The sequence below is a fragment of the Hylobates moloch genome, unplaced genomic scaffold, assembly GCF_009828535.3.
Source record: "Hylobates moloch isolate HMO894 unplaced genomic scaffold, HMol_V3 SCAFFOLD_1, whole genome shotgun sequence".
NCBI classification, from domain to species: domain Eukaryota; kingdom Metazoa; phylum Chordata; class Mammalia; order Primates; family Hylobatidae; genus Hylobates; species Hylobates moloch.
Window position 1 is genome coordinate 97,198,324 of NW_026652276.1, and position 14,408 is coordinate 97,212,731.

The 14,408-nt window shown below is 47.7% G+C and overlaps 1 protein-coding gene across 7 annotated transcripts in view; it reads right to left on the reverse strand.

Moving 5' to 3' along the window:
• The window catches only part of USP42 (ubiquitin specific peptidase 42), a 74,253-nt gene extending 60,623 nt beyond the window's left edge, over window positions 1-13,630 (reverse strand). For 3 of the 7 annotated variants that reach the window (XM_058442537.1, XM_058442518.1, XM_058442502.1), the window contains exons 1-4: window positions 13,611-13,630; window positions 11,642-11,807; window positions 8,010-8,236; window positions 4,004-4,148 (exon numbers count right to left, since the gene is read on the reverse strand). The gene's annotated coding sequence lies outside the window, so the exon portion shown is untranslated. Of the gene's footprint in view, window positions 1-4,003; window positions 4,149-8,009; window positions 8,237-11,641; window positions 11,808-13,610 lie in introns of those variants that run through there. The other 4 variants (XM_058442550.1, XM_058442561.1, XM_058442540.1 and 1 more) reach the window with 3 other exon arrangements.
• Window positions 13,631-14,408: the final 778 nt, after the last annotated feature.

The following is a 14,408-nucleotide window of genomic DNA, read 5'->3' on the forward strand; positions in this document are numbered from 1 at the left end:
TGCCTGTAATCCCGGAACTTTGGGAGCCCAAGGCAGGCAGATCCCCTGAGGTCAGGAGTTCAAGACGAACCTGGCCAACATGGTGAAACCCCGTCTCTACTAAAAATACAAAAATTAGCTGGGTGTGGTGGGAGGTGCCTGTAATCCCAGCTACTCAGGAGGCTGAGGCAGGTGAATCACTTGAACCCAGGAGGCAGAGGTTGCAGTGAGCTGAGATCACACCACTGCACTCCAGCCTGGGCGACAAAGCGAGAATCTGTCTCAAAAAAAAAAAAAAAAAAAAAAAAAAAAAAGGAGAAGAAGAAGAAGAAGAAGAAGAAGAAATAGGTCCTTGAGGACTAAGTAGGATTTTTTCCAGGCAGACATCGAATAGAAAAAGGATGCCAGCCAGCATTTCAGGAACAAATGCCGATTGAGGGTGCTGTGGTGCACCGCTGTAGTCCCAGATATTTGGGAGGCTGCGATGGGAGGGATTAGGCCCAGTCTAGGCAAAATAGCTAGACACCACCCCACTTTGAACCCCCATCCCCCACTGTCTCCGAAAAAATTTTTTTACCAGACTATTAAATCAGCAACATACATATATATATTTTGAGACAGGGCCTCACTCTGTTACCAGACTGAAGTGCAGTGGTGTGATCACAGCTTACTGCAATCTCTGCTGCCCAGGCTCAAGCCATCCTCCCACCTCAGCCTCCCAAGTAGCTGGGACTAAAGATGCATGCCAGTAAGCCTGGCTAATATTGTTTTGTATTTTTTTGTAGAGACAGGGTCTCACTATGTTGCCCAGGCTGGTCTCAAGTGATTCACCCACCTTAAACTTCCAAAGTGCTGGGATTACAGGCGTGAGCTACTGTGAATACATATTTATTGAACCTTGAGAAGCAATGATTTAGCTGGCTGGCAAACATACAAAGAAAGATACATCTTAAGTATAATTTCTGTCCATTCAGGAACAAAACCAGAAGACATATTACTAACATAATGATTAAATATGGTTCCTGTTTTTTGGGCTAATGTAAAAAAACAAGAATAAAATTAATATGGGAGTGAGAATGAGAATCAATATAATCAATAGAAACCCAATTATAGTACAATATGGTAGCTGACTAGAGGCTATGTATGGCACTGGGCACGGCAGCTCAAGCCTGTTATCCGAGCATTTTGGGAGGCCAAAGTAGGAGAATCACCTGAGTCCAGGAGTTTGAGACCAGCCTGGGCAACATAGGCAGACCCTGTCTCTAAAAAACTTTTAAAAATTAGCTGGGCATGATGATGCACGCCTGTAGTCTCAGCTACTCGGGAGGCTGAGGTGGGAGGATTGCTTGAGACCAGGAGTTTGAGGCTGCAGTGAGCTCTGATCTTGCCATTTCACTCCAGCCTGGGCAACAGAGCAAGACCCTGCCTCAAAAAAGAAAAGAAGAAAAGTATGTAAAGTTAGTTAATCTCTATGTACTAACAATATCAACTAAATATAAACAGTGACTCTTACCACAGAAGCCGAAACAAAATAGCAAATCATATGCAATAAACCGAAGTAAGTTGGAGGCCTTAATGAAGAACACAATCAAAGGAGGCCAAGGGAGGCTTGCTGAAAGGGAGTTTATAACTCACCACTGAATAGGCGTCATATGTCTTCAAATTAGATTGTAACTGTGATGAAATTGATCCCTAACAAATTCTTCCTGGAACATAAATTGCTGACAGGATAAATACATAATACTTTTTAATTAAGTTATAAGTGTAAGGTCCTCTCGAGGATTACTAATAGAAATTAGTTACATATATTATAGTTATATATATAGTATATAATATATATATAGTTAGTTTTGTTTTTTTGTTTGAGACAGAGTCTTGCTTTGTCACCCAGGCTAGAGTGCAGTGGCACAATCCCAGCTCACTGCAACCTCCACCTCCTAGGTTCAAGCAATTCTCTTGCCTCAGTCTCCTGAGTAGCTAGGATTACAGGCACGCGGGACCGTGCCCAACTAATTTTTGTATTTGTAGTAGAGATGGGGTTTCACCATGTTAGTCAGGTTGGTCTCAAACTCCTGGCCTCAGGTCCACCTGCCTCGGCCTCCCAAAGTGCTGGGATTAGAGGTGTGAGCCACTGTGCCAGGCATATATATATTATATATATTTCTTTTTGTGTGTGTGTGACGGAGTTTCAATCTTGTTGCCCAGGCTGGTGTGCAATGGCGTGATCTCGGTTCACTGCAACCTCAGCCTCCTGGGTTCAAGCAATTCTCCTGCTTCAGCCTCTTGAGTAGCTGGGATTACAGGCATGCGCCACCATGCCTAATTTTGTATTTTTAGTAGAGACGGGGGTTTCTCCATGTTGGTCAGACTGGTCTCGAACTCCCGATCTCAGATGATCTGCCCACCTTGACCTCCCAAAGTGCTGGGATTACATGCGTGAGCCACTGCGCCCGGCCCTATATATATATATTTTTTGAGACAGAGTCTTGCTCTGTCACCCAGGCTGGAGTGCAGTGACACGATCTCGGCTCACTGCAACCTCCACCTCCCGGGTTCAAGCCACATTGGTGCCTCCTGCACCCAGCCACAGCAAGCCATATTTCATCAGACACTTGAGGGATGAGTATCAGAAAGTCAGGTGAAGAGGCTGGGCGTGGTGGCTCATACCTGTAATCCAGCACTTTGGGAGGCCAAGGTGGGCAGATCACGAGGTCAGGAGTTCAAGACCAGCCTGACCAACATGGTGAAACCCCATCTCTACTAAATACAAAAAAATTAGCCGGGCGTGGTGGTGCATGCCTGTAATCCCAGCTACTCGGGAGGCTGAGGAAGGAGAATCATTTGAACCCGGGAGGCGAAGGTTGCAGTGAGCTGAGATCGCACCCTTGCACTCCAGCCTGGGAGACAGGGTGAGACTCCATCTCAAAAAAAAAAAAAAAAAGAAGTCAGGTGAAGCAGGGACAGGGTCCAGGGTCAGAAGAGTGTTCTGGGTGGAAGAAACAGAAGCTGTATGTATTATGTTTTTAAAATTTTCTGTACTTATGACGCTTTGACATCTTACAAAGCTTGCTGGCCTGAAAGAAACTCCCCCTCCCAGGGGTAGCCAATCCTCAGGACACCAAAGAGCTCAACCAGGAGGATGTCTTTAGTCCCAGCACTTTGGGAGGCTAAGGTGGGTGTATCACCTAAGGTCAGGAGTTCAAGACAAGCCCTGGCCAACATGGTGAAACCCCATCTCGCTGGGCGCGGTGGCTCACGCTTGTAATCCCAGCACTTTGGGAGGCCGAGGCGGGCGGATCACGAGGTCAGGAGATCGAGACCACGGTGAAACCCCGTCTCTACTAAAAATACAAAAAAAAAATTAGCCGGGCGCGGTAGTGGGCGCCTGTAGTCCCAGCTACTCGGAGAGGCTGAGGCAGGAGAATGGCGTGAACCCGAGAGGTGGAGCTTGCAGTGAGCCGAGATTGCGCCACTGCACTCCAGCCTGGGCGACAGAGCGAGACTCCGTCTCAAAAAAAAAAAAAAAAAAAGAAACCCCATCTCTACTAAAAATGCAAAAAACGTTAGCCAGGCTTGGTAGTGGGCGCCTGTAATCCCAGCCACTCAGGAGGCTGAGGCACGAGAATCGCTTGAACCTGGGAGGTGGAGGTTGCAGTGAACAGAGATTGGGCTACTTCACTCCAGCCTGGGCAACAGAGTGAAACTCTGTTTCAAAAAGATTAAATAAATAAATAAATAAATAAATATAGAAAAGAAACCCCAGTGCAGGCTCTGGCTCAGGCTTCTGCCACCTGACCAAACTTGGCACTCCCCTATGGCCCTTCATGGCATTTGGTGAGACCCCTCCCTGGACCTGCGAGTATAGAAACATCTTCCTTCCAATCTTGATTCCTGCTGTCCCCTCCTGCGGGTGCACTGATTGTCCCATACCATGTCCATCATCTCCATGCTTGGAACACTTCAGGCTTCAAGCAGGGGGTTTGAGGAAGAACAGGAGAGAAGGAGAGCAAAATGTCGAACTCACCTTGATGAGTTGGTAGAAAGAGAAAATTACAAATTCTCAGAAGAAATCTTTCTGTTTAGGGAGATTCTAAAAGTGAAAGATCGATGATGAGACGCTATCACTGGCGTAGTGATGTCAGTCAGGGTTGGCAGGATGAGTTAGCTTCCTAGGAGCAAAGAAGGATTGTCAATAAGAGTAATAAGAGTAGGAGGCCACGCACGGTGGCTCACGCCTGTAATCCCAGCACTTTGGGAGACCAAGGCAGGCGATCACCTGAAGTCAGGAGTTCCAGACCAGCCTGGCAACATGGTGAAACCCCGTCTCTACTAAAAAATATAAAAATTAGCTGGGTGTGGTGGCGGGTGCCTGTAATCCCAGCTACTTGGGAGACTGAGGCAGGAGAATCTCTTGAACCTGGGAGGCAGAGGTTGCAGTTAGCCGAAATTACATCACTGCACTGCAGCCTGGGGTGACGGATGGAGACTCCGTCGCAAAAAGAAAATAAAAAAGTAATATGAGTAGCGTTTTTAAAATTTTTATGTTTTAGAGACAGGATCTCGCTCTGTTGCCCAGGCTGGAGTGCACTGGTGCAATCATAGCTCAGTGCCTGGCTAGTTTTTAAATATTTCGTAGAGACAAAGTCTTCCTATGTTGCCCAGGTGGGTCTCGAACTCCTGGCCTCAAGCAATCCTCCTGCCTTGGCCTCCCAAAGTGCTGGGATTACAGGTGTGAGCCACCATGCCTGTCCTAGAGTTGATATTAATAGCAGGTAGCCATTGAGAGGTACTATGTCCCAGGTCCCTCTCCCAAATGATTTAGATATGTTAACTCATTTACTATTTGCAACACGACTACAAAGCAGATAAAATTAGTACTTCCATTTTACAGGTTAGAGGTTAAATATGTTGTTCACAGTCTTACAATTAGTATTGAACATGTGTTCCTCCGGGGACTGGGGACAGAGGGACTTCCTCGGAAGATGGGACAACATATGCAAAAACAGGAATAAAAGGGTATAAAGGAGGCAAGACTAGGGTATAGCTTATCTCAAATAGTTGTTGGAGAACATTCACACTCTCTCTGAAAAATATCTCAACTTAGTATAATAACAGAGAATTAAAGAAGTGTGAGGCCGGGCAGGGAGATCATTCCTGTAATCCTAGCACTTTGGGAGGCCGAAGTGGGTGGATTGCTTCAGTCCAGGAATTCAGGATCAGCCTGGGCAACATGGCAAGACCCCATCTCTACAAAAAATTTTAAAATGAGACAGGCACAGTGGCCCCCACATGTAGTCCCAGCTACTCAGGAGGCCGAGGTGGGAGGATCACTTGTGCCCAGCAGTTTGAGGCTACAGTGAGCTATGATCATACTCCAGTCTGGACAACAGAGTGAGACTTAGTCTCAAAGAAAAAAAAAGAAGTGCGTAGGCCAGGTGTGGTGGCTCACGTCTGTAATCCCAGCACTTTGGTTGGCCAAGGTGGGCAGATCACCTGAGGTCAGGAGTTTGAGACCAGCCTGACCAACATGGTGAATGCCTTCTCTACTACAAATACGAAAATTAGCTGAGCGTGATGGTACACCCCTGATATCCCAGCTACTCGGGAGGCTGAGGCAGGATAATTGCTTGAACCTGGGAGGCAGAGGTTGCCGTGAGCTGAGATTGCACCACTGCACTCCAGCCTAGGTGACAGAGTGAGACTCTGTCTCAAAAAAAAAAAAAAAAAAGTGTGGTGGCTGGAGGCAGTGGCTCACATCTGTAATCCCAGCTCTTTGGGAGGTTGAAGCAGGCAAATCACCCGAAGTCAGGAGTTCGAGACAAGCCTGGCCAACATGGTGAAACCCCGTCTCTACTAAAAATACAAAAAATTTAGCCAGGTGTGGTGGCAGACGCCTGTAATTCCAGCTACTCGGGAGGCTGAGGCAGAAGAATTGCCTGAACTGGGAGACAGAGGTCACAGTGAGCTGAGACCACGCCATTGCATTCCAGCCTGGGCGACAAGAGCGAAACTCCATCTCAAAAGGAAAGGAAAGGAAAGGGGAAAGGGAAGGGGGAAGGGAAGGAGGAAGGGAAAAGGCCCGAGGTGGCTCATGCTGGTAATCCCAGAACTTTGGGAGGCTGAGGGGGGTGGATCACCTGAGGTCAGGAGTTTGAAACCAGCATGGCCAACATGGTGAAAACCAGTCTTTACTAAAAATACAAAAATTAGCCAGGCTACGCTGGGCGCGGTGGCTCATGCCTGTAATCCCAGCACTTTGGGAGGCCGAGGCGGGCGGATCACGACGTCAGGAGATCGAGACCATCCTGGCTAACTCGGTGAAACCCCATCTCTACTAAAAATACAAACAATTAGCCAGGCATGGTGGCGGGCACCTGTAGTCCCAGCTACTCTGGAGGCTGAGGCAGGAGAATGGCATGAACCTGGGAGGTGGAGCTTGCAGTGAGCTGAGATCGTGCCACTACTCTCCAGCCTGGGTGACAGAGCAGGACTCTGTCCCCCCAAAAAAAAAAAAAAATTAGCCAGGCAAGGTGGCAGGCTCCTGTAATCCCAGGTACTCGGGAGGCTGAGGCAGGAGAATTGCTTGAACCTGTGAGGCGAAGGTTGCAATGAGCCGAGATCTTGGCATTGGAATCCAGCCTGGGTGACAGAGTCAGATTCTGAAAAAAAAAAAAAAAAAAAAAAAAAAGTGTGGTTATCACCAGGGTGGTTTCTGTCATCTCAATGATGGCAGCCAGTGTCTGTGGTGGCATTGAGGTCTCCTACAAAGAGTGGCTTATGGGGCATTTATAAAAAATATAGACTAATAGGCTGGGCGCGGTGGCTCACGCCTGTAATCCCAGCACTTTGGGAGGCCGAGGCAGGCAGATCACAAGGTCAGGAGTTCAAAACCAGCCTGGCCAGCATGGTGAGATCCCGTCTCTACTAAAAATACAAAATTTAGCCAGGCATGATGGCACGTGCCAGTAATGCCAGATACTCAGGAAGCTGAGGCAGGAGATTCGCTTGAACTCAAGAGGCAGAGGCTCTGGTGAGCTGAGATTGTGCCACTGCACTCCAGCCTAGGCAATAGAGCGAGACTCCGTCTCAAAAAAAAAAAAATATATATATATATATTACATATATAGTAATAATACTTGTTATTGTGACACTATTATACACTAGGTCCCTCTTCTATATAATCTATATGAATTATACATGTTAACTCACTAATTATGTGCAACACTAGGAGGAAGATTTAACTAGATTTCCATTTTACGAGTACCAACAACTAAAAGGGGATGGTGGCCAGGCACGGTGGCCCACGCCTATAATCCCAGCACTTTGGGAGCCCAAAGCTGGTGGATCACGAGGTCAGGAGATCCAGACCCAGAGGGGCCAAAGTGGTGAAACCCCATCTCTACTAAAAACTAAAAAAAAAAAAATTAGTCGGGCATGGTGGCGCGTGCCTGTAGTCCCAGCTACTCTGGAGGCTGAGGCAGGAGAATCACTTGAACCCAGGAGGCAGAGGTTGCAGTAAGTGAAGATCACGTCACTGAACTCCAGCATGGACGACAGAGACTCTGTCTCAAAATAAATAAATAAATAAATAGGAATGGCTAAAACACAAAAACAAGGTTGGGCACAGTGGTTCATGCCAGGGAGAAAAGTAGGGTGGATCATTTGCACCTAAGAGTCCTTGGCCGGGTGCGGTGGCTCACGCCTGTAATCCCAGCATTCTGAGAGGCCAAGGTGGGTGGATCACCTGAAGTCAGGGGTTCAAGACCAGCTTGACCAACATGGTGGAACCCCATCTATACTAAAAATGTAAAAATTAGCCGGCCGTGATGGCACGCACCTGTAATTCCAGCTACTCAGAAGGCTGAGGCAGGAGACTCACTTGAACCCGGGAAGTGGAGGTCACAGTGAGCTGAAATTCTGCCACTGCACTCCAGGCTGGGTGACAGAGGAAGACTCCGTCTCAAAAAAAAAAAAAAAAAAAAGAGTCCTTGCGATATCAGGTGAGGAGTGTAGCAGGGCATTAAAGAGACCTGAGAAATATCTGCAGCAAAGAGCCAGGTGCGATGGCGAATGGTGTAGGCCTTGTGGATCGCAGATGCTGCAGCGCGGTGATGGGGGTAGCGATGTGGAGTGCCTAGTGGCTAACTCAGAAAAATATCCCGGGGCAAGGCTGGACAAAAGAGGGAGACCAAAGGAGAGCCCCTCCCTCAGGCTCAGAGTGATGTCCTTTAGTGTCCGGCAGGTTGAGTCAAGCCTCCTAGGGCAAAAATGAAAACATCAGCGTTAGCAAGACAAAATATTGATACCAACAAGGACTAAAAGTTACTGAAAACCTACAATAGATCAAAACCCTCTTCAGGGCTGGGCTCGGTGGCTCACGCCTGTAATCCCAGCACTTTGGGAGGCTGAGGTGGGCGGATCTCCTGAGGTCAAGAGTTCAAGACCAGCCTGGTCAACATGGTGAAACCCCGTCTCTACTAAAAATACAAAAATTAGCCGGGCGTGGTGGCTCATGTCTGTAATCCCAGCTACTCAGGAGGCTGAGGCAGGAGAATCGCTTGAACCCCGGAGGTGGAGTTTGCAGTGAGCTGAGATTGAGCGACTGCACTCCAGCCTGGGTGACAGAACGAGACTCTGTCTCAAAACAACACAAAACAAAAACCCTCTTCGTGTGATGTACATACCTTAACTCACGGACGACCTACACAACCAGCTTGGGAGTTAGGTACCCTTAATCACTTTAAGGTTAGAAAAAAGGGGCAGGAGGTTAACTAGGTTAGGGATCAGTACAAATCTATCCTTGCTAGAGACCCCAGAATATGTTTCCTTGGTTTCTAACTTCTCCCCTAACAGCTCTGAATATGCAGATTGAGGAAGCAAGGGAAAAAAAAGAGGAATTTTACATGCCCTAAGATGGAGAGTTCCTAGGCCGGGCGTGGTGGCTCACGCTTGTAATCCCAGCACTTTGGGAGGCCGAGGCGGGCGGATCACAAGGTCAGGAGATCGAGACCAGGGTGAAACCCCGTCTCTACTAAAAAATACAAAAAAAAAAAAATTAGCCGGGCGTGGTGGCGGGCGCCTGTAGTCCCAGCTACTCGGAGAGGCTGAGGCAGGAGAATGGCGTGAACCTGGGAGGCGGAGCTTGCAGTGAGCCGAGATTACGCCACTGCACTCCAGCCTGGGCGACAGAGCGAGACTCCGTCTCAAAAAAAAAAAAAAAAAAAAAGATGGAGAGTTCCTAAAACAAGGTACTGGAAGACAATAAAAACATAAATGCCACATAATACTACGTATTTCCTGTGGGGGCATATGTGTGTGTGTGTATATACATATCCAATATACTATATACTTATATATTCTGGTGTTACATATATTTATTGAGGTTTGTGGGTATATATGTGTGTGTGTGTATATATGTATTTAAGGCTAGGTGTGGTGGCTCATGCCTGTAATCCCAGCACTTTGGGAGGCCGAGGCGGGCAGATCACTTGAGGTCAGGAGTTTGAGACCAGCCTGGCTGGCATGGCAAAACCCCATCTTTACTAAAAATACAAAAATTAGCTGGGCATGGTGGCACTTGCCTGTAATTCCAGCTACTTGAGAGGCGGAGGCAGGAGAATTGCTGGAACCTGGGAGGCAGAGGTTGCAGTGAGCCAAGATAGCACCACTGCACCCCAGCCTGGGCCACAGAGCTAGACTGTATCCAAAATAAATAAATAAATAAGCTGGGTGCGGTGGCTCACGCCTGTAACCCCAGCACTTTGGGGTCAAGGCCAAGGTGGGTGGATCACCTGAGGTCAGGAGTTCGAGACCAGCCTGACCAACATGGTGAAACCCCACCTGTACTAAAAATACAAAAATCAGCCAGGTGTGGTAGCCCGCGCCTGTAATTCCAGCTATGCGGGAGGCTGAGGCAGGAGAATCGGCTTGAACCCGGGAGGCAGAGGTTGCAGTGAGCCGAGATTCCATCTCAAAATAAAATAAAATAAAACAAAAATAAATAAATAAATTAATTAATTAATTTAATAGAGATGCAGGTGCAGTGGCTTACACCTGTAATCCCAGCACTTTGGGAGGCCAAGGCGGGCAGACTGCCTGAGCTCAGGAGTTCGTAACCAGCCTGGGCAACACGGTGAAACTGCATGTCTACTCAAATACAAAAAATTAGCCGGGTGTGGCGGCGTGCACCTGTGGTCCCAGCTACTAGGGAGGCTGAGATAGGAGAATTGCTTGAACCCGGGAGGCAGCTGTTGCAGTGAGCCAAGATCATGCCACTGCACTCCAGCCTGGGCGACAGAGTGAGACATCGTCTCAAAAACAAACAAACAAACAAATAAATAAATAAATAGAGATACAGTCTCCTTATGTTGCCCTGGCTGGTCTTGAACTCCTGGATTCAAGCCATTCTCCCGCCTTTGCCTCCTGAACTGCTGAGATTACAAGTGTGAGCCACCACACCCAGCCTAAAAATATATTTTATATGTTTAGATGGATAAATACGCACCCGGGCTGGGCGCAGTGGCTCACGCCTGTAATCCCAGCACTTTGGGAGGCCGAGGCAGGTGGATCATGAGGTCAGGAGATCAAGACCGTCCTGGCTAACACAGTGAAACCCCGTCTCTACTAAAAATACAAAAAATTAGCCGGGCGTGGTGGCGGGCACCTGTAGTCCCAGCTACTCGGGAGGCTGAGGCAGGAGAATGGCGTGAACCTGGGAGGCGGAGCTTGCAGTGAGGCGAGATTGTGCCACTGCACTCTAAGCCTGAGCTACAGAGCGAGACTCCGTCTCAAAAAAAAAAAAAATGATAAATACGCACCCATAAATATATATTTTCTGCATACATACACGTATATGTATATATATTGTATATTCACACATACAAATATGTATACATGCATATATATTTAATATAGAAAAGTCCTCGCAGAAAATACCTATTATTTGGAGCTTATATTTTTATTGTCTCACAGAATATGTTATTTTATGTGTTGTTCTGCAACTTGCATATACAGGTATACTGTATTTTATTTATATTTCTATATATATTAGTGTTAACGAATATAAAACTCAGGAAACTCAGCTGGTAAACTCTGAGGAGGGGAGAAGGACCAAGATCAAGTTTCATGAGTCAACACAGACTTTCAGTTTCTTCGTGGACAGCAGGGAGGAGCGGCCCGGAGCGAAGCCGCAGTCCACGTAGACGCATTCGGCTTTGAGCCGCGCGATCACCCTCTCACCCGACCTCCGTAGGCCGCCGCCCAAAGACTAGCCCACCAGAGCGCATGCGCCGTGGGTGCTCCCGCGTGGGACCCGCCCCTCCTGCCCCGTCCGAGAGGAGAAGGGGCGGGGTCTGCGTCAGGCTCCACCCCCAAACTGCGGCGCGCGCGGGGGTGGGGCGGGTCTTCCGTCTGGAGAAGGGCTACTTCCGGAGTGGACTGCAATGGCTGTGGGCAAGGAGCGAGGTGCGATTGGTTGTCCGGCGGACAAATTCTTGGGCCCCCGAGCGCAAAGTGGAAGGCGGCGGGGCCGGGGCTGTGGCTGCGCCGCCTGCCATCGACCTCCCCGTGGCGGGCCCGGCCTCCAGTGTGATGGTGGGGACCGGGGTGGGGATCTAGGTCGCGGGCCAGGAGGAGGGTGTTGGGGAACGTGTGTCCAGCTCACCTCCGTTAGCCGTTGAACGCCAGCACCGACAGAAGATTCCCTCACCTTAAAGCGGGGGTATAAGGGGTGTCGGGGGAAGACACTCCCACCAGACTCAGAGTTACTCTGATCTGAAAGATGACAGTCGCAGCACGTCAGCCAGAATCAAGTCTCCTAGGAGCCAAAACTAAAGGATCAGAGTAAATAATGGTATTAGGTACAACACTCGCTGAGAGCTTGCCATAAATACGTCAATCGATGTAATCCTCACTACAGCCATGTAAATTACGTGGTAAAATATCATTTACAAATAAAAAACAGACACAGGGTAATTTGTTTAAAATCAGCGAGCAGTGGCAGAATTCGCTGTAAACATTACATTGCGTACAGATGATTCTTTTCCAGATGTTTGAAATGTTGGACACAATTCCCATTCCGCTGGGGGAAATAGCTAGATTTACCGTTACTGAAGAATCCAGTTATGGACTACCATGCTGTACTGACATAGGAAGTTCCCACAAGACATATTTGGGAGTGGATTTTAAAAGTTACAGAAAAAGAGGTATTAGTAATTTTTTTTTTTTTTTTTTTTTTGAGACAGAGTCTCACTCTGTCGCCCAGGCTGGAGTGCAGTGGCGCGACCTCGGCTCTCTGCAACCTACACCTCCCGGGTTCAAGCGATTGTCCTGCCTCAGGCTCTCGGCAAATTTTTGTGTTTTTAGTAGAGACCGGGTTTCACTATGTTGGCCAGACTGGTCTCCAACTGCTGACCTCAAATGATCCACCCACCTTGGCCTCACTCCCAAAGTGCTGGGATTATAGGCGTGAGCCACCGCGCCCAGCCAGTAATTCTTTTTTTTTTTTTTAAAGTAATTCTTTTACACAAAAACCCCTTAAAACAATACTGTTGCCGGGCGCGGTGGCTCACGCTTGTAATCCCAGCACTTTGGGAGGCCGAGGCGGGCGGATCACGAGGTCAGGAGATCGAGACCACGGTGAAACCCCGTCTCTACCAAAAATACAAAAAATTAGCCGGGCGTGGTGGCGGGCGCCTGTAGTCCCAGCTACTCGGAGAGGCTGAGGCAGGAGAATGGCGTGAACCCGGGAGGCGGAGGTTGCAGTGAGCCGAGATCGCGCCACTGCACTCCAGCCTGGGCGACAGAGCAAGACTCCGTCTCAAAAAAAAAAAACAATACTGTTTTATTGTGGTATATACTTATGTAAATGAATAGAAAAAGATGTATACACATTACTATAAAAAGACCTGGAATATGAATAACATATGCTAAACTGGCAACAGTCAATTATTCTATTCATTAAGCTTTTTTTTTTTTTTTTTTTGAGACGGAGTCTCGCTGTGTCGCCCAGGCTGGAGTGCAGTGGTGCGATCTCGGCTCACTGCAAGCTCTGCCTCCTGGACTCATGCCATTCTCCTGCCTCAGCCTCCCGAGTAGCTGGGACAACAGGCGCCCACCACCACGCCTGGCTAATTTTTGTATTTTTAGTAGAGACGGGGTTTCATCGTGTTAGCCAGGGTGCTCCCAAAGTTCTGGGATTACAGGTGTGAGCCCCCGCACTCGGCCAATACTAAGTACTTTTTAAAATATGGCTCCTGATATTTTCAGTTGAAATGTTTTATAAATGTATTAAATGTTGATTAAAGTGTTTCACTTTAATAAAATTCAAGATATGCCTACATCTTATACCTGACAATTTTGTGACCCTATATAAATATTGTTACAAACAAAAAACCCTTAGTAACATCTATTTTGTACATTACACTGGGGTCGAGGCTTCAAAACAAAAGGGATAAACCCACGGATTGAAATGGGGACAATTTGCTCTTAATTGACAGGATCTACTAGAAACTGACATTTAAAATATGTTCATTGACCTAAGGAATACCAAGAGCCAAATTTGGCTTGGGAATCTCTTAGTTATTCACCCTATTTGGAGAAGTAAAGAAGAAAGCAGAAGTAGTTGTGCTCACCTGACAAGTGCCTTCGTATCTGGGACTTGCCATCAGACAGTTGGCAAGACCCTGTTAAGTGAGGATTCTAATCCTGATGACATCACAACTGTTGCTTGGTAGCCAGCCAGATCAACAGTTTTCACAAGGCCTTGGCTTAGGCTATTTCTTTTTCTTTTTTCTTTTTTTTTTTTTTTTTGAGACAGAGTCTCGCTCTGTCGCCCAGGCTGGAGTGCAGTGGCATGATCTCGGCTCACTGCAAGCTCTGCCTCCTGGGTTCACGCCATTTTCCTGTCTCAGCCTCCGGAGTAGCTGGGGCTACAGGCACCCGCCACCATGCCCGGCTCATTTTTTGTATTTTAAGTAGAGACAGAGTTTCACCGTGTTAGCTGGGATGGTCTCGATCTCCTGACCTCGTGATCTGCCCGCCTCGGCCTCCCAAAGTGCTGGGTTTACAGGCGTAAGCCATCGTGCCCGGATGGCTTAGGCTATTTCTTACTGCAATAAGATGCTTCAAATATAGTTTAACATGTATTAATTATTGCCATGTAACAAATTACCTACCCAGAAACATTTCTCCCACAGTTTCTGAAGGTCACGGATCAGAGCAGAGTGGCTTAATGGTTCTGGCTTATTTTTTTTTTTTATGTTTTATTTTTTTTAAGACAGAGTTTTGCTTTTGTTGCCCAGGCTGGCGTGCAATGGCACGATCTCGGCTCACTGCAACCTCCGCCTCCCAGGTTCAAGCAATCCTCCTGCCTCAGTCTCCCAAGTAGTTGGGATTATAGGTGTGTGCCACCATGCCTGGCTAATTTTTGT